Raw genomic sequence first — 18,306 nt, 5'->3', positions numbered from 1 at the left:
GAAATAAATAATTGATAATGTAAAAGAGTGTCTTTGAATATTTCTCTTAGTGTATTTTCTCTTCCTCCTCCTCCTATTTCTTATCTTTTTGGTTCCTCAGTGTACAACTCTAGCTGCTTCTCTTCCTGGTGCCAACCTTAAACATCTGGTTAATGATCTGAATTCTCTCCTTCTCCTGTGCTTTCTCATTGAGGAATTTGAAAGCAAAGAGTCTTGGATTTTAGACATTTGGGAATGGCCAAGATTTTGGACTGGTTTTGTGAAAAGATGTATTTGTTCAGTTGAGCAAGTGTGAAGCAAATGCTTTCAGCATGTCTATTAATCTTAGCGGTCTGAGTGATGTAAGGGTATGCGCACTCATGTTTTATGATGTTTGGTTTCATAAAAATATGTTTGGTTTCAAGGCATTGGCCTCTATTCTCTGTTGACTAAGAACAAATTTGGAGTAAGGAAGGCATCTTGAATTTTATCCCAAGCCTAGTTTGTTTTTTAATCATCAACTGGAACTCTACAATGGCTATGACTAACACATTTTGTGAGTTCATGAAAACATTTACTTTAATAGAAAAAAAAATAGAACAACTCTAGAATCAGAGTGACTGATACTATGTTTTGCCAAAGGATTCTTGCTGGAAGGTTCTACTGAGAGTTTTGAGGGCTGTTACTGCTTATCACACTGAGGAGAAATGGAGAGATTCTAAATTTAGGTCACAGATTCTAAATAGAAAAGGAAGCGAAACAAACGGATATTCTAGTCAGGTTGGGGAACTGAAGCCTGATTTATAACCACTGAGATGCAGGCAGAACTCTCTTTTTGTCACACCAGAGTTAATAATGTGTTGAATGGAAGAAAATGTGTTTGTACCCCCAAAGCCCTATTAGTGTGTTCTTTAGCTTTAATCAAGCTGCAGAACTATGAGATGTTATTGGGCAATGCTTAGGTTATAGTGTGTGCAAAAGTCCTGACAGAAAATGTGTGCATATGATTTTGTAAGGAGAAAAATAAAAAGAAAGAAACCCTCTACATTAAAAAAGACCAGAAAGAAATATCATGAAATGTTACTTGTTTTATGTTATGATCACAGATTCGTTTGTTGTTCTCTCCCTTTCTGTATTTTCTGAAATTCTTAATGATCATGAATTTTTAAAATAATAAATGGTTTATTTATTCATCCAGCACATAGCTTCCAATCATTAAGTTTAGAGCTTCAAGGATGATTAAACTATTTATCTGCCCTGAAGAAGCATACAGAACTCTAGGAGAGACAGAAATCGACACAAAGTGAATAGCTGCCATGAGTGAGGAACGCTTGAGGTCCAAGTGTGAATCAAAAAGGTAGTGCCCATTATACCTGTGTGCAGAGTCAAAATTTAAAAACAAATACACATTGTAATGACAATGTTCCATATACATGAAAGAAAAAATACCGTCTCTTTGACTCGAGGTTGCTCTCTCCAGTTACACTTGTGTTTGAGAGGATTGGAACTAAAAACTGAGATGACACTCTTTGTAGGGGCTGAGTAAGGATCACGCGGTATTGTGGTTGTCAATTTGAGAAATGCAATCAGTCTCTCTGAATCCTTGTCTCCATCCACAGAGGCTGTAACTTTGCTGATGCATCTTTTGAGTGCTATTATATTTGCAGTTACCGTGCTTCTGTGGCTCATGTGTTTTAGAAAGTTAATCTTCCTTTTTAATTTTAACTACAACTGAAGCATATTCGTTTTAGCAAAAAGTACAGCAGTAAAGAGCTCAACAAATTGGTTAGAAATCAGTTTTTAAAGAGGGAATATGAGCTCTGGATTGGGTCTCACAGAGTTTTCCAAAGAGATTGTGCATTAACTTGGACTCATTGCTGTTTATTTTGGCTGTTAAGAAATCTTTTTGGAGCGTTTGCCAATTTTTAGCATCCCATCCATGTTGCAAGTGGTTGGGTTTATTCACATAAATTATCTCCGGGTCAAAGGAGTGTTATCCATTTGTTACAAAAACATTTATTTAGTGCCTACTAGGTGCCTGGCCTCTACTCAGAGCTAGTGCAATAGCAGTCAGCAACAGACAAGGTCCTTACCTTCTGAAGAGATGACAATAAAGACATAGATAAGTAACCGTGGAAATAGGTGGTAGAAGCACATAATGTGAACACAGAGGATGGCTATGGAGGTTGTGTGCAGGAGACTGCCTCTGTAACTATCAATCCCTGATGCTTGATGTCTTTAAAATGTGCTGTTCATTTTGATCAAATTTGGTGTTGACTGTCTTACTACAGTGGACAGTAACTGGGCTTTGAAGTCAGAGCCACCTGGGTGGTGCAACTCCCAGGAGAATTCTATAACGGATCTGAACCTCAGTTTTCTCATCTCTGTTTTGCAGATAAGACTGCACACTGCCAGTGTTGGTGTGACAGTGAAATGGGTTAGGCGAACAGTCTGTGGAACGTATTAGGGACTCAAAAACTGAGAGGGATCGATTCATGTTCTTTTTATGTGATCTCTGTCTCCTATTGCTCACTCGTTGAGATTGCTGGAATTCTAACAGTTTTGCCTTCTGTAAAAATCTCCAGAAAAGTAGTTACGCAGATGCATTTATGTCTTTTCAAGTTGTCTTTTAGTGTAATTTACTTGCCAGGTGTGGTGAGCTGCACAATAGCCTCCCAGAGATGTCTAGTTCTCATTCCAAGCACCTGTGAGTGTGTTTACCATACATGGTGAAATGGGCTTTGCGGATGTGATTAAATGAAGAGTCTTGAGATGGGCTGGTTATCCTGGATCATCTAAGTGGGCCCTGTGCTGTAATCTCAACAGTCCTTTTAAGAGGGAGGCAGAAGTTCAGAATTATAGAGAGAAGGTGATGTGTGGATGGAAGGAGAGGGAAGCAATGAGAGAAGATGCTACACTGATGGCTTTGAAGATGGAGGAAGAAGCCCTGTGCCAGAAAATGTGGGAAGTCTAGAACAGTGCTCCCCGAACGTTTTGGCACCAGGGACTGGTTTCATGGAAGACAATTTTCCCACAGACTGGTGGGGGTGGGGGTGGGAGATGGTTTAGGATGATTCAAGTGCATTACATTTATTGTGCACTTTATTTCTATTATTATTATACTGTAATGTATAGTGAAATAATTATACAACTCATGATAAGGTAGAATCAGTGGGAGCCCTGAACTTATTTTCCTGCAACTAGACCATCCTCTCTGGGGTGATCACAGCCAGGACAGATCATTGGGCATTAGATGCTCATAAGGAGTGTGCAACCTAGATCCCTTGCATACATAGTTCACAATGGGGTTTGCGCTCCTGTGAGAATCTAATGTTGCTGATCTGACAGGAGGTGAAGCTCAGGGGGTAATGTGAGCAATGGGGAGCAGCTGTAAATACAGATGAAGCTTCACTGACTCGCCTGCCACTCACCTCCTGCTATGCTACCCCGTTCCTAATGGGCCTTGAACCAGTACCAGTCCGTGGTTCAGGAACTGGGGACTCCTGCTCTAGAAGATAAAAAAGACAAGGAAACAGCTTTCCCCCCAGAGCATCCAAGAGGAATGTAGCCCTGGAAGCCCATCTGAGACTTCTGACCTTCAGAACCATAAGATGGTAACTGCTCTACCAGGTTTGTGATAATTTGTCACAGCAGTTATAGAAAATTAATATACCAAGGGAAGCCAGGAGACCCTGCCAGGGCTGTAGGCAGCAAAAAGAATAGGGGTGTCTGGGTTGGTTTAGACAGTGATTTCTGAAGCCAGCATACCTGGGTTTGAAGCCCAGTTCCACCTCCTACTAACCACTTTCACATTGGGTGGGCAGAGCACATTGAGACCCTGGGCTGTCAGACTCCATAGCTCACTGTCTCCTCTAGGAATGCAGGCTGACTAGGCTGCCGGAAACCCTCCTGGTGATTCTGCACAATGGTCTGTTTTTAAGAGATCCAACAGCATCTCTCTAGGTTCATAGTTTCTGACCATGGCTGTGCATGTGCACAGTGTTTTTTTTATATGTCATAATGAAAAGCATGAATAGTGAAAATAAGTCTTTCTTGCACATTCATCTTTCATCTCGTTTGTCTTTCCTGTGAAAATCATTGTCATCTTCAGAAAATTATGTTCTCTTTATGCCTCAGTGTGCCTTCCATAAAATGGGACAAAAGTTAGTATATGTTTAGGATATTTAAGAACACTGGCACATTGTATAAATGCTCAATAAATGTAAATGGTTATTAATATAATGAGTTCTTATTTGAATGAATTTGCTGACTTCCTGGAATAATGGAAGATAGTATACACGTACATTTCCACAGTGAGAGTCTCTTTCAGTAGGGGGCCAGTGGCAGTTTCTTTTCCTTCCTGTTCGTGTGTGAAATAGGAGACGCAATTTGGATGACAGGCACTGCTGCTTTTCAAAACTCTGTTTTGTTTCTGGGTTGTAACTCGAAATTGATGTTGATATTGTAGCAGCCAAATAAAGTGGTGCCCTTTGACCTTGTTGCAATTCTGTATGTCTCTGGTAGATCACAGGCTGCCTTCTTGCTGCTTTGCAAAAGATTTATTCCCCTAATAGTTCTGAAAACCAGAGAGAAAGCATATTCACGTGAAATCCTGGTGATTTTTGTAAGTTTACCTAGTTAGTTTAATACCATAATCTAATGTAATTTTATATCTCTAAAATTGAAGGCTAGCCAATTGTGTGAATCTAGCCTAAGAAATAATTATGAATTCGGTAAAAATGTTCACATACAAAGATGTTTATTGCAGCACTATGAAAACCAGAAAAAATTGGAATAAACCAAAATGTCGTGTAATAGTAGAGTTATTAAATATATTGTGGGTTAGTCACTCAGTGGAATATTATGCAGTTAATTGAAAAGGTAGTTATAATGCCTTTTCCATAATAAGGAAAATATTCACAATATACTGTTAAGAGAAACATTGAGAGTCAAAATTGTGTTCAATACAATTATAATGCTTGTAATGATATAGCTCACACATTAACAGCCTGGCAGAAAATATGCCAAAATGCTGGTATCCATTGTGAAAATGGTGGAATTATGAACTGTTTTTTTCCTGCTTTCTATTTCCCATATATTTAGTAACATAATTATTTACATCTCTAAGAAAAAAAATTAAGTGCAAGCATAAAGCAATAAGCCAAAGCTCCAAAATAGTGTGGAAGATGTCTAAGAAAATTATGACTGCACACATTTATAATTCTAAATTAAAATGCCTCAGGAGTTCTAGTTTCCTGGATTAGTGCTAATGGCAGGAAGGCTGGGGTGAGAAATTTTGGCCGTTAGCACTTCATGGGGTATGTATAAACTGTTTTAGCACATACACTTTCTGGCTTTAAGTCAACTGATTTGGTTTTATGAGACAAAGAAGAGTTTTGCTTTCCCAGATAATTCAATTGTGATCATTTCAATAACCTTCATTCCAGCACAAGGACAATGGAGAAAAAAAGAGTCATCATATTTATGATTTACTGAGGGCTCCCTATGTGCCAAACTGTGTGGAATGCTTTATATGTATTGTTCTATTTCAGCCTAACAACTCTGGTAAGTGGGTCCTATTATATAGATTTCATAGATGAGATGCTCACTAAAGTGAGCACACCAAGCCCAGGGTGTCTCATTGGGTGCGCAGAGCACTTTCAGACCCTGGGCCGTCAGACTCCACAGTTCACTGTCTCCTCCAGGAGCTCAGCCTGACTAGACTGCCCGAGACCCTCCCGGTGATTCTGCACAATGCTCTGTTTTTAAGAGATCCAACAGCATCTCACTAGATTCATAGGTTCTGACGATGGCTGTGCATGTACACAATGGTTTTTAAAAATTTCATAATGAAAAGCGTGAATAGTGAAAATAAGTCTTTCTTCCACATTCATCTTTCATCCCCAGTTTGTCTTTCCTGAGAAAACCAGTGTAAATAAGGAGCACTAAATAAATACAGATAGATACAGAGGCCCATTCCCAAGCTGCAATCACTTAGAGTCTTGTAGGCCTTGAAAATCTCTGGATTTTTAACAAGCTTCCCAGATAATTTGGATGAAGGGCCTGAGGCTGAGGACCATCACTACCATGATACAGTGATGTCCAGTTGAATAAAAATAATAGCAATGTCACCCTTTTTATGTCAATAATATTTTAGCTGCATGCAGCCTTTTAAAAAATAGATGTTTGATAAAGCAAGTTAATTTTTCTTGGTTTTACAAAAATCTAAAAATTTTAGAGAGTGGTTATTTTAGTTGGAGATGTTTTTGAGCAGAAGTGGAATTGAAAATTGATCTGAAAAGCCCATCTGTCCTTGGGTGTCAACTGGGATACTGGAAGGAACATTGGACTTGCTGAGACTGGGGGTCTTAGCTCAGGATGCCCTACCAAGATACTGCTATAAACTGGTGGCTTAAATAACAGACATTTATTTCCCACAGTTCTGGAGGCTGGGAATTCTAAGATCAAGGTACTGGCTGGGGTTAGGGCTTCAACACATGAATTTTGGTGGTGGGAGGTGGACACACATATTCAGTTCATAAAACAGGGAGTCCATAACACAGGGCTTCTAATCCTCTCCACCAATGAGCAGCTGAGTGCTCTTGGGAAAGTTACTCCTGTTTTCAGACTGTGAGATAGTCTGATTGGACCAGTTCAGGTATATCCAAAGTGCTCTCCAGAGGAGCTTAGAGACTTCTTTGGGGCTGAGATGGAGGGAGTGTTAACACCGCAGCTGACAGCTTTCTAAGTCAATAGTTTAGCCCCTTCCCACCCTCATCATTCCACCAGAGCAGCTTCTTCTTATCTGTACATACATACTTATCCATATATACATACATACATACATTCTTATCTGTATATATACACATATATACTTATCTGTATCTGTATATATGTACATACTTATCTGTATATACATACATAGATTCTTTTTTTAAGAGACAAATATTTAATGTTGTAAAAGACTTAAACAACATGATTTACAGACTTGACCTTATTGAGTTATTTGAACACTGTATACCTATATACATATATACTTATCTGTATCTGTATATACATACATACTTATCTGTATATACATACATACTTTATTTTTTATTTTTTATTTTTTTTTGAGATGGAGTCTTACTCACTCTGTTGCCCAGGCTGGAGTGCAGTGACGCAATCACGGCTCAATGCAACTTCCACCTCCTGGGTTCAAGTGATTCTTCTGCCTCAGCCTCCCGAGTAGGGGACTACAGGTGTGCACCACCATGCTTGGCTAATTTTGTTTTTTGTAATTTTAGTAGAGATGAGATTTCACTATATTGGCCAGGCTGCGCTCGAACTCCTGAGCTTGTGATCCACCTGCCTCGGCCTCCCAAAGTGCTGGGATTACAGGCATGAGCCACCAAGCCCGGCCTACATTCTTATCTGTATATACGCACATATATACATTCTTTTTTTTTTTTTTGAGACAGAGTTTCGCTTTTGTCACCCAGGCTGGGGCAACCTCCGCCTTCTAGGCTCACTGCAACCTCCACCTTCTGGGTTCAAGCGATTCTCTTGCCTTTGCCACCTGAATCGCTGGGATTATAGGTACCCACCACCACACCCGGCTAATATGTATATATATAACATGAAGGAGCTGCTCTTCTGGAATGACTGTATAAAATATTAGTTGAGTCCAGGCTGTGCAGATTCCACCAGTTTTTGTTTGCTTTTTGTTTATTTTTTTTTACTAATGCTCTTTGTCTTTCCCAGGATCCAATTCAGTAGACTACACTGCATTTTGTGACTTATTTGATTTCACCACTGATTAAGATTTTAGCCAAAGCAATGGTTCTAGAACGACAGTGAAAGGAAATGTGTGATATCCACTGGATGAGCCTCTGGCCAGGTGTCCTCCACTTGATTAGGCTCGTGGCTAACATCAGTGCAGGTAAACAAGCCAGGTCTTTGGAGTTAGGCAGAGCTGGTCTAAATTTTACTCTCTGGAGGATATTGGACAAGTCTCTGAGCCTCCCTGAATTTCAGGATTCTCATCTCTAAAATGGGAGAATAATAACTACTTTGCAAGTTCTGTGGATGAAGTGAATTTGGCACAGAATACAACTTTAAATGGCATTTTTGCATGGTGGCTATTTCCTAGGTCCATAGGGTGCTATTGACCTCCAGTTAAGGGCTGTCTGGGCTGTACCACCAATGGGGCTGTACCATTGGTGTTACCCGCCTGACACTCTTGTTCCGTGCCCAGCAGAGCCTCTTAAACATTTACATGTGCTTGAAATAATTAAGAGCCACTTGGTCTCCTGCTCCGAGGAATGACACTCTGATATCTAGTGTTTTAATCATACTGTTGAGATGGGATTTAAAACATGCACTTGAATCAGTTGTTCCAAAATGGAAAAATATTACACAATTAATACATATTAATCATAGAAAAATTAGAGTGGATGAATAAACAAAAGGAAGAAAATAGAAATCAGCTGTAATCAGACCACCCAGCAATAACCCTGTTATCATTTTGGGATCTACATCTGGAAAGATACATATTCTCTCCCTGTCTCTTTCTCCCTTTAAAGATTTAATAAAATTGAACTATTCTATGCGTTTCATTTTGTGTATCCTATTATCTCTTACTGTATATGATCAATTTTTAAATAGTAAAGTATAATTCTACAGAGTAATTTTTAAATTATAGTATATGGATGTGTTAAAATTGTCTTCACTAATTCCCTATTGTTGGATGGTATGGTTGTTTTTAATTTTTGTTTTTGCCAGTAACATTGTAATAGGCATTCCTCTAGTGAACTCTTTGTGCATCATTTTCTAATTAGGAAGTTTGAAGCTGGCAGCATACTCAGCCCCCACCCTGTTTTCCTCTTACTTCCCTTTACAGAGTCCCTTGTGTTGTTTGTGTATGCGTGTCTTCCTAGGTGGACTGTAAACTCCTTTGAGAGCAGCAAGCACACACAGTTCATCTTCATTTTTCCTCTCTAATACATAGCACTATGTGGTGTCCTCAGTGTGCTTCTACCCTTAGCCTGTTATCCCAAATTTGCATCCCCATTACTGGTTCTGCTTGGATATTTGACGTCTGGCTTCTTAGCTCTGGTCTATACTCTCACTCATTCAACAGAGAGCCAGAGAGCTATTGAATATGTATTAGGTGCAAAGTGTGGGTCCTGGTGGGGAAACTGTGGCAAATAAGACAGAAAAATGTCCTGCCTTTAGGGAGTGGTGTTGTAGAGTAGAAGGCAGACATCAAGCCAGCAAGCAAATGCAGTGATTATTCAAACAGTGTGAGTGCTGCAAAGACCAGAAAGCAGTTAAGAGAATGGTAAATCTTGGAGAAGGGGTGGGTAGCTAGTTTAGATTTAAGGAGCGGGTCAGAGGTTTCTTTGAGGAGGCAGCCTTTGAGTAGAGATCTAAATGATGCAAAGTTGTGACCAGTGAGTCTGGGGGGACAAGCTCTTCCTACAGAGACTAACAGTTGAAAGGCACTGCAGCAGGGCAATCGCCACAGGAAGGAGAGTGAGATGGCAGAGGACAGAGCAAGCGGGGGTACCAGAGGTGAAGCCAGAGGGATTGGACACAGGCTGGGTTATACAGGGTCTTGAAAGCCCTGTGGAGGAGTTTAACTTTTATTTGAAGGTCAATAGGAAGGTCTTGAAAGAAGCAGGAGAGGGACATTACCTCGTTTCCATTTTTAAGAGATCACTTTGCTCAAATTTGATCTTCAACTAAATTATCCAGGTTATAAACACTCAGCAGGGAGAGTGATAACTCTTTAGCTGGTATTGGCTAGGAGGAAGCAACAGGGTTTTGTGAACTTGAGTTCTCTGAGCCTTTCAGGTCTCATTCTGTGGCAGGTACTGTTAATACATTGATATCCATTTCCACCTCTGCCTCTGCTACCAGAGTCCCGATTCTACTGAGTGGCAATATATACCCACCTATATCCTCACTTCCCAGTTGCCTTTGTGGGAGGGCTTGGGAGGCATCTGACAGGAGTCTTGCCGATAAGGCATGAGCAGGCACCTTATGGGAAATTCTGAAAAGGCTTTTGCTTTCCTGATGAAAGGACACAGATCCAATCAGCACATCCCTGTGTCCTCCTCTGCTTGCCTCTGACACAGATACAATGTCAAGTGCAGAGCCCGCCTGCTGTCATTCGACACAAGTGCGAAGATGAAAGACAACATGTTCAGGATGAAACAGTGGAATGAGGGAAACAGCTTCATTCCCTAATGTCTTTAATGAGCAGCTGAACCAGCGCCAGGGACCCCCTGACTTCTTGTTATAGGAAGAAATAAAATTTTTTACTAGTTTAAGCCATGGTTGTGTGTATTTTCTGTTACTTGCAACTAAAGCGTTCCTAACTGATACACTTATGATTGAGAAAAAGTGGGAAGTGACTCTCTTATTAATTCCATGGAATATTATGCAAATCATTGAAGTTCTGAATATCTCAATGTACATTAAAATTGAAGCAATTACTGAACCCAACTTATGAATTGTTTGTTTTGGAAAAAGGGCTCGTGATCACAGATGCTTTGGGGATGTGCTGTTAAATTGCCACTTAATGTAAGAATGAGTTCTATTGTGCTGTGCAGACATTCCTTATTCGAGAAGTGATTGGTCTTGCTTTCTCTCTCAGACTGTTTGGTTCCCATGCCCTTGGTCCCCATTAAGAATAAAATGACAACCCTACCCCAGTCAACCTGCTCTGACTATGCCGCTGTAAAGTCACAAATGCTTAGCGAAGATCAGAGAATATACGAAGTGATCCTAGTCATTGACTCATGCAAATACTTTTGAGTTTGGCCCTTTTCCTGTTCCACAGTGAAATTACTGAGGTGGATCTTCCTGGAATAGTCTCTCTGAAGTATAAGTTATAATACTAGCATAAAAAACACTTGCTGTATTCTAGATACTTTATAAGTGTTAACTCTAATCATCATTTAACCTTCACTGTGATTTACAGACTAGAGATTATTTTCCTGGTGAAAATCAGGACTGAGAAGGATTAAGTGATTTTCCCAAAGTCATAGAGCTAAGCAAGAAGAACTAGTACTCAGATATATCTGGTTCCAAAACTGCTTGTGTCTTCAGGGATCCTTAGGCCCCTGTATTGTGAGAAACTCTCTTCTAGCAAGCTACTCTCTGCTTCCATGAACTGCATAAAATGAGCAGCTCATGGTTTTGGTCTTTTTAAAAATATATATAAAAACATCTATGTCTATATGGATATTTATTGTAGCCAGCTTGTGATAAAACAAAAAATGGGAAACAATTTAAATGTCAAGTTAAAGAAACTACTTAAATAAACTAAGGTGAATCCATTTGACTAAATGCCTAAAATAGATTCATTGTAAAGAGCTGCAAAACAGTAAGTACATTATTAGTACATGATGTGTTTGTATATGCATAGAAAAGTACTCTAGGAGGATACTGAACTAAAATATATTGATAGTAGTATGTTTATGAATGTTAAAAATAGAGGACATTTTTGTTTTTAAAATTTAGGTATTTTATATCATTTCATAATACAGAAAAAAACCTATTTGAACAAAACATTAAGAATACAACATTTTACTGGAGTTGGGCAATTCTTGGAGCACAGCTATATTGCAAGCAGTTTTAGTTGTTACACCACTCAGAAATCACACCATTTGTAGTGGGCTGAATAGTAGCCCCCTCAAAGATGTGTCTACCCCAAACCTGTGCATGCAACCTTAATTTGAAATAGGCTTTATGCAGATGTAATTAAGGATCTTGAGATGAGATCATCCTGGATTAGGGTGCACCCTAAATTCAGTGTATCCTGAGAAAAGAAGGGGAAAAGAGACAGAAAAGAAGGTGAGGTGATGACAGAGGCAGACATGGGAATGTTGTGCCTACGATCCCAGAAACCCCAAGGATTGCCTGTAGCCACCAAAAGCCAGGAGAGGGGCAGAGGATGAATGACCTTGCAGAGCCTCCAGAAGGAACAAACCCTGTCAAAGCCTTGATTTTGGATTTTTGATCTCCAGACCTGCAAGAGAATACATTTCTGATGTAAACCACCCAGGTTGTGGTAATTTGCTAAAGCAGTCCTGGGAAACTAATACAGCATTACTAGAGTAAGAGGATGAGACAGAATGAGACCAACATTGAACACCCAAAATGAATAACACAGAGCGAAATTGATTGCTGACTCCAAGAGGGAAGGGCTGCGCTGCCTGGGCACACTCTTCTGAGCAGAGCCGACTGCTGGGCTTGCATAGTATTTTGGGGAAGCATGGAACTCAGAGACAGGCAGATTTTCAGGCACCTAAGTAGCTGACATGATCTGTAGAGAGTGATTATTTGGGGGAGATTGTGGTGATTTTGTGAAAATGTATCTGCTTATAAAAATTTCAAGGAATTTTATTTAAAAAAAAACAAAAAAGCAAAGCAAAACAAACTTTCACCTCTCAGAAATCATTTTGCCAACATTTGATGAACATCATTCCAGATTCTCTGAGGCACAGGTTTAGCCAGAAGCCATGCTGGATATAATTTTACAAAAATAAGTTCATACTACACATGCTATTTTTATAAAAAACGATTGAATGTGAGGTTACTCGAATGTATCAGAATAAAAATAAACTAGAATCCAACTGAAGGAATTGCTGAACTTCAGATATTTCTAAGGTGAGATGACAACTATGAAAAACAATTCCAGAATTTAGTGTCATTTTGCTTTTTAAAACTTTGTATGTTTTAACTTTATACAATATTTATTTATCTTCTGCCATGAAAGAGTAGGGTTTTATTTATTTCATTTTTCCCTTCCACCCCTAGGCTCCCAATTTTTTTCAGTTACATTATTATTTTTGGATTGCCTGGAATTATAACATTTATATTCTTTTCTGTCAAATAATTCCCACTGTTGCTTAGTCTTGATTCAGTTTTGTAAAAGATCGAATACTTGCTCATGTCCTTATTTGGTGGATTCTCCATTGCTGGGTGTTTAATTTTGATTCATGTCTTGCTATGCTAGATTTCATCATCAAATACTTTTCAAGAAGGGCTTTGTTAATACAGTCCTTGAATTCTTACATGTTTAGGAATGCCTGCCTGTTTCTTTTGTAGTTATAGGATAGCTTGGCTGAGTGAAAAAAAAAAAACTCTTGGGTCACCTTGTCCCCTTAGAACTTGGTAGAGGATGCTCTGCTATTTTCTGGTGTTGAGGATTGTGGTGGAGACTAAAGGAACCTGCCAGGCTCCGCTTGTGATATCTGTTCTCTAAACAACACATACAAGACATTTTCCCTTGAATTTTCACAGTCCATATCTTGATGTTACCAATCTTGCTTATTTTTCCTGGGATATGGTGTGCCCTTTAAATTTAGAGAAAGCTTTTTTAAACTCAAAAAGCTTTTTTGAATTGACTTTAAGTTTTTTCCTGTTCCTTCTTTTCTGTTCAAAATACCAATCTGGGTATGTCAGCCTCCCTTTTGCTTCAGTTTGTGTTGTCTTGTCTGTAATCATTTTTATCACATTGTTCTTTCTTTCTCATTTCGTGTGGTATCTGAAGCTTTCCTGTGCTTTCAATAGCATTTATGTTTTCTGTTGACTTTGAAGTTGACTTTCATGTCTATAATTGTTTTATTTCATTGATTTCCTGAGCTCTGCTACTTTTCAACTGGTCTTCATCTTATTTCTTTTCTGATCATTTCTATTTCGTTTTTAAACTTTCTTTTCTGAGAAACTACGATGTTGATTCATTTAAGACTGAAGAGAACTGATCTCTGTGTTCTCTGGTGGTGGATCATTTATGATGTATGTAATTTTGTATCTGCCTCCTGGTTTTGATTTTTCTACTTGTTTCCCCCCTCTTGGAATACCCATGCTGGGACCCTTGCCTGGCTTTGGTACTGGTGTTATTCAAATGTGATGAGATGCCTCCAGCTATTTGGCCAACAACAGTGCAGAGGGGGCTTGCAGCATTCAGTTAACCAGGCCCCAGTAGGTTTGTGGTTTCTGTTCTTCCTACTCAGATGGCCTTGATGAAACATCCCCCTCAGGTTTTGGTGTCCAGGAGGCCAGTGTGGCTCAGGTTGAAGCACTTAAAGATGCAGATTGTGTTGTGGCTGCAAGGTCGCTCCTCCCCACACGCTCCTCATTCCTTTCCACCCAGACATGGTCTCCTCATCAGAGACTATCCCTACACAACAAAAATGATATGTTTTCCCAGTTCCTCCTCATTTGTTTGCCACTCCCTTCCCCCTCGCTATTGTGCAACATGGAAATAGCTCTCTAAAGGGACTATTCTGACTTCTTCTATGTGTGGTATGCAGCACTGGGGTGCTCCCGCTAGTATTTCCGGTTCTGTCCTCCTCTAAGACACTTGGCAGGATCACCCTTCCTCATCTCTAAAATTAGGCCTGGCTAGAAGAATTGTGTGGGCAGACAACATGAATTACCTACATGTCCCCTTTCCCCTCCATGGTGAAATCTGAAGCCTTATGCTGTGATGGGGGTATCGGGAAATGGTGATGGTGGCTGGGTCCTGAGTGTCTACAATGAACAGAGACCCTGATTGCTCCATAGTGAGCATGTAACATAAAGGCTTATGTATTTATGCATCAGTACATAAACCTTTTTGCTGTTTGAAGCCACTGAGATTTGGGATTTGTTGGTTAGTGCTGCCTAACTTAGCCTCTTTGATTAATACAGGGCAAGAAAAGCCAATAATTTCTATAACAAACATTAGGAAGCCTGGGAATTGAGAAGGTCATGAGGTCTGGCTGGAAGGTGTGGATCAGAGCAGACCATTCATCATCCAGCCATGACACTGACCAGCTTCAATGGTCTCCTTGAATGTTGGAGGGAAAATATTGTACAATTTCCAAAGTTAGGGTTTCTTGTTGCAGAAGTTTTCAGATTCCTTGTGTTCACCAGAAAACAAAACAATGGAACTTAATCCTTTTCTGTTTCTCTCCACTCCCTTTCATACAAATGTGTCTTCTTGTGCACCAAATTTAAGGCTGTTGACAGCATTATTTACTGCCACTGAACATACTTGGCTGATTTATGATAGATTACACTGATCATCTATATCCCTGAAAGAGCCATGGGAGCTGCTGCCTTTAGATCTTTTTGCAATATACAGACTGTAAATGTTTTCTATTTTTTCAGTCAAGTTATTTATTCTCTCAACAATTAAAATATATGTGTACAATCCAAGACATTTTTGAAGAATAAAACCTTGCATCTCTGAATTCCTGTGGGGCCTAGCAACAATGGACGGTATCTTAGTTGCAGTGTCATTTCCCTAAAATCTAGCTTGTGTGTTACAATCACATTGACGTATCTTCCCCAGAACCGGAGAAGCCAGGCTTAAATCTCTGTCCTGGCATTCACTAATGTCATGGCCTCAGAAAAATTGGATAGACTTTCTGAACTTGTTTTCTGACCCATAAAAATGTGATAATGGCAGTAGTCTTTTTAATCCCACAGGAATATTGGGAAGAACAGATGATTTCATATATGGGAAAGGCCCTGGAGCAATGACTGGCTTCAAGTGGGCACTCAGTATATACTACTTGAAAGCACCTTCCAAATTTTGCAAGGGGCATCTCAGTTCATTCATTCACTTACTTAATACCTATATACCCGGCATGCTGTGGGACAGTTGGGCTTATAGTTATACAAGACATAGGTAAGGAGGTGATAGTCAAATTAAGCTAACCAGTTAAAATGAAGTGTTGTACGTATCACAGTAGCTAATGTTTGAGGGCTTACTATGTGTTCAAACATTGGGCTAAGTCTTTAAATGGGTCATCACATTTATTCCATGCAACAACACTACGTACATGATTATTATTATCTCCATTCTAATGGGAGGAAATCAAGGCTTAGAGATACAAAGAACCTGGCCAAGTCACAGATCATCGATTGAAATGGGTCCTGTAGTCATTATGACTTGGGGTGCATGTCCTTAACTACTATCTGCGGAGCCTACAGAGATATTCAGAGCTGCTGGAAGTGTAGGTGGCTCATCAGGCATTGGCAGAGCAGGAGAGGGCTCCCTCCCCAACACATCCACCCACTAGGAATGTCAGGTGACCATCAGTTTATGGTCAGGAAGTTAACTGTCTCTCTAAAATAATAATTGGTTGCAGTCGGCACCAGGAAAGGGCAGTTTCCCAATAGATAGAAAACGCCTGAAACCGGTGATCAGCAGGTTCTTGTTAAGATCTCAGGAGTTGGGAGAGTGGTCTCAAGCATGTGCATTAAGAGGCAAAATGGCAGCATTTAACTGGTACATGACCTTCCTCTAGGAATGCTAGACTGGTGGGGGAAGAACACCTCAGGTGAGCATGCATACAACTCCAGTAAACACACTGCGCATGCTCACCTCCAAACCACTAACAGGCCACTATGCATATGGACAGCCCATCCCAAGGGAAGAATCAGGGGAGAGGCAATGTGAGATCCCAGAAGCACAGCAGCTTATAAAGCCCCAAGTCAAAAGGTGGAGTCATGCACTTGATTTCTCACGTTGCCTGCTTGGCCCTCTTCCAAGTATACTTTACTTCCTTTCATTCCTGCTCTAATGCTTTTTAATAAACTTTCACTCCTGCTCTAAAACTTGCCTCAGTCTCTCCTTCTGCTTTATGCCCCTCAGTTGAATTCTTTCTTCTGAGCAGGCAAGAATTGAGGTTGCTGCAGACCCTACAGATTTGCCACAGGTAACAGAAGCAGACTGCTGCCTCAGGGGAATGTTCACAAAAGGCACTTCTGTGAAAGGGGTGCCTGAGCTCAGCTTTGAGATTTGAGTAGGGCTTGTCTACTCAGACAGGGCAGTACTGAGCCTGGACCCAGGTGGTCCCAGAAGAGATATGCTGAAGTGTTCATTGTGGAACAGAGAGTCTGTGAAGGTAGATATTGGAGGACAAGGCTTGTACAGTAGCTGGGAATCCAGTCAAGATGCTTAGCTGTAAATAAAGGGACTTGGACATCAATGGGGTGGGGGTGGGGGGTCAATAATGGATATTAAGCATGCGTCTGATATAATTAGCTTTGCCTTTAGTGTTTGGAAAATGGTTTCTAGCTATGATTCATTAGATCTCTTGATAACCCCAGGTGCTTTTAAAATTACCAGTTGGGTGTGGAAGAATAAAATTGCTGTCATCGCTATGGCCTATAAGCTCCTTTTGACCTAGGGCCATATTTCAGTCATGATTACATTGCTGGAGCCAAACAGCAACTGACTCACGACTGGCACTGAAGAAATTGTTGGCTGAGTGAATGAAAAAAATGAATGAAAACTAGATTAATGGTAGCAAAGTTGAGAAAAGGAGCAAGAAAGACTGAAATTGTGGCTGCGTTCCTTTGTGGGTCTAGTTTAGGAAGGACTCTGCAGGAGGAGGGGAGGTGAGAGTGGTGGGCCTTAATTCCACTGGGTGCTCTTGCAGCTTCAAAATCAGTTGGGATGATCTGGGTATTCTTGGAAGTAGAACTGTGTAGTCGCCAGCATCTGCTGAGAGATTTTAATTTGATTTGTTAATGAAACTCCCTGGGTGGGGCTTTGGTAGGTGGGCTGTTGGGGATCCTGTGACTAATTTAGGATCTACAGTGGAGCTGAGTGCATAGAATGTTGCTCTTTTTTATTTCTCAGCACGTTCCTAAGTGAAGCCTTAAGAACTCTTGGGGATGCTCACAGCCTAGAAAGAGTTGTGATCTTCTTGTTTTTGAGACTTTAAGTCCCTTGAAGATAAGGGCCATGACTTACTATCTTCAAGCCCAGTGTGACACAGAGTTGTAAGCTCAGGCCTGTAACCACTATCCAGGTGCCTCTAGAGATAGCCAGAGGTGCAGAGGCACACTCCTGCCTCAGATTTTATGGTCACCAAAGCATATTTTAGAGGAAGGGTTGTCTGAGCTCACTCCTGAATTTGAGTAGGGGATGACCACTCAGACAGAGGAGCCCTGAGCTTAGGCCCAGGAGGTTGCAGAGCAGGCGAGTAGCTATAGAGTCCACTGTGGGAGAACAGTCTCTGAGGGGTCTTAGGGGATCAGAAACTGCTGTTTCCCTGCTCCATGGCTCTCAATCCACCTCTGAGCTCACTTGAAGCTGCAGTGGGAAGTTTCCATCTGATATGGTTTGGCTGTGTCCCCACCCAAATCTCATCTTGGATTGTACTCCCATAATTCCCACGTATTGTGGGAGGGACCCAGCGGAATCACGGGGGCGGTTTCCCTCATATCGTTCTTATGGTAGTGAATAAGTCTTACAACATCTGATGGTTTGTCAGTGTTTTCCGCTTTTGCATCTTCCTCATTCTCTCTTTGCCTGCTGCCATCCATGTA

General features: G+C 40.5%; 1 protein-coding gene across 2 annotated transcripts in view; it reads right to left on the bottom strand.

The window, feature by feature from the left end:
* C1QTNF7 (C1q and TNF related 7) overlaps positions 1-18,306 on the bottom strand; it is a 104,579-nt gene that overhangs the window by 30,703 nt on the left and 55,570 nt on the right. The gene's annotated exons all lie outside the window — the stretch shown is intronic.

This window comes from Pongo pygmaeus, chromosome 3 (assembly GCF_028885625.2).
Source record: "Pongo pygmaeus isolate AG05252 chromosome 3, NHGRI_mPonPyg2-v2.0_pri, whole genome shotgun sequence".
Taxonomy (NCBI): Eukaryota; Metazoa; Chordata; class Mammalia; order Primates; family Hominidae; genus Pongo; species Pongo pygmaeus.
Note: the sequence above shows the minus strand (reverse complement) of the source record. Positions and strands in the feature narration are given on the sequence as shown.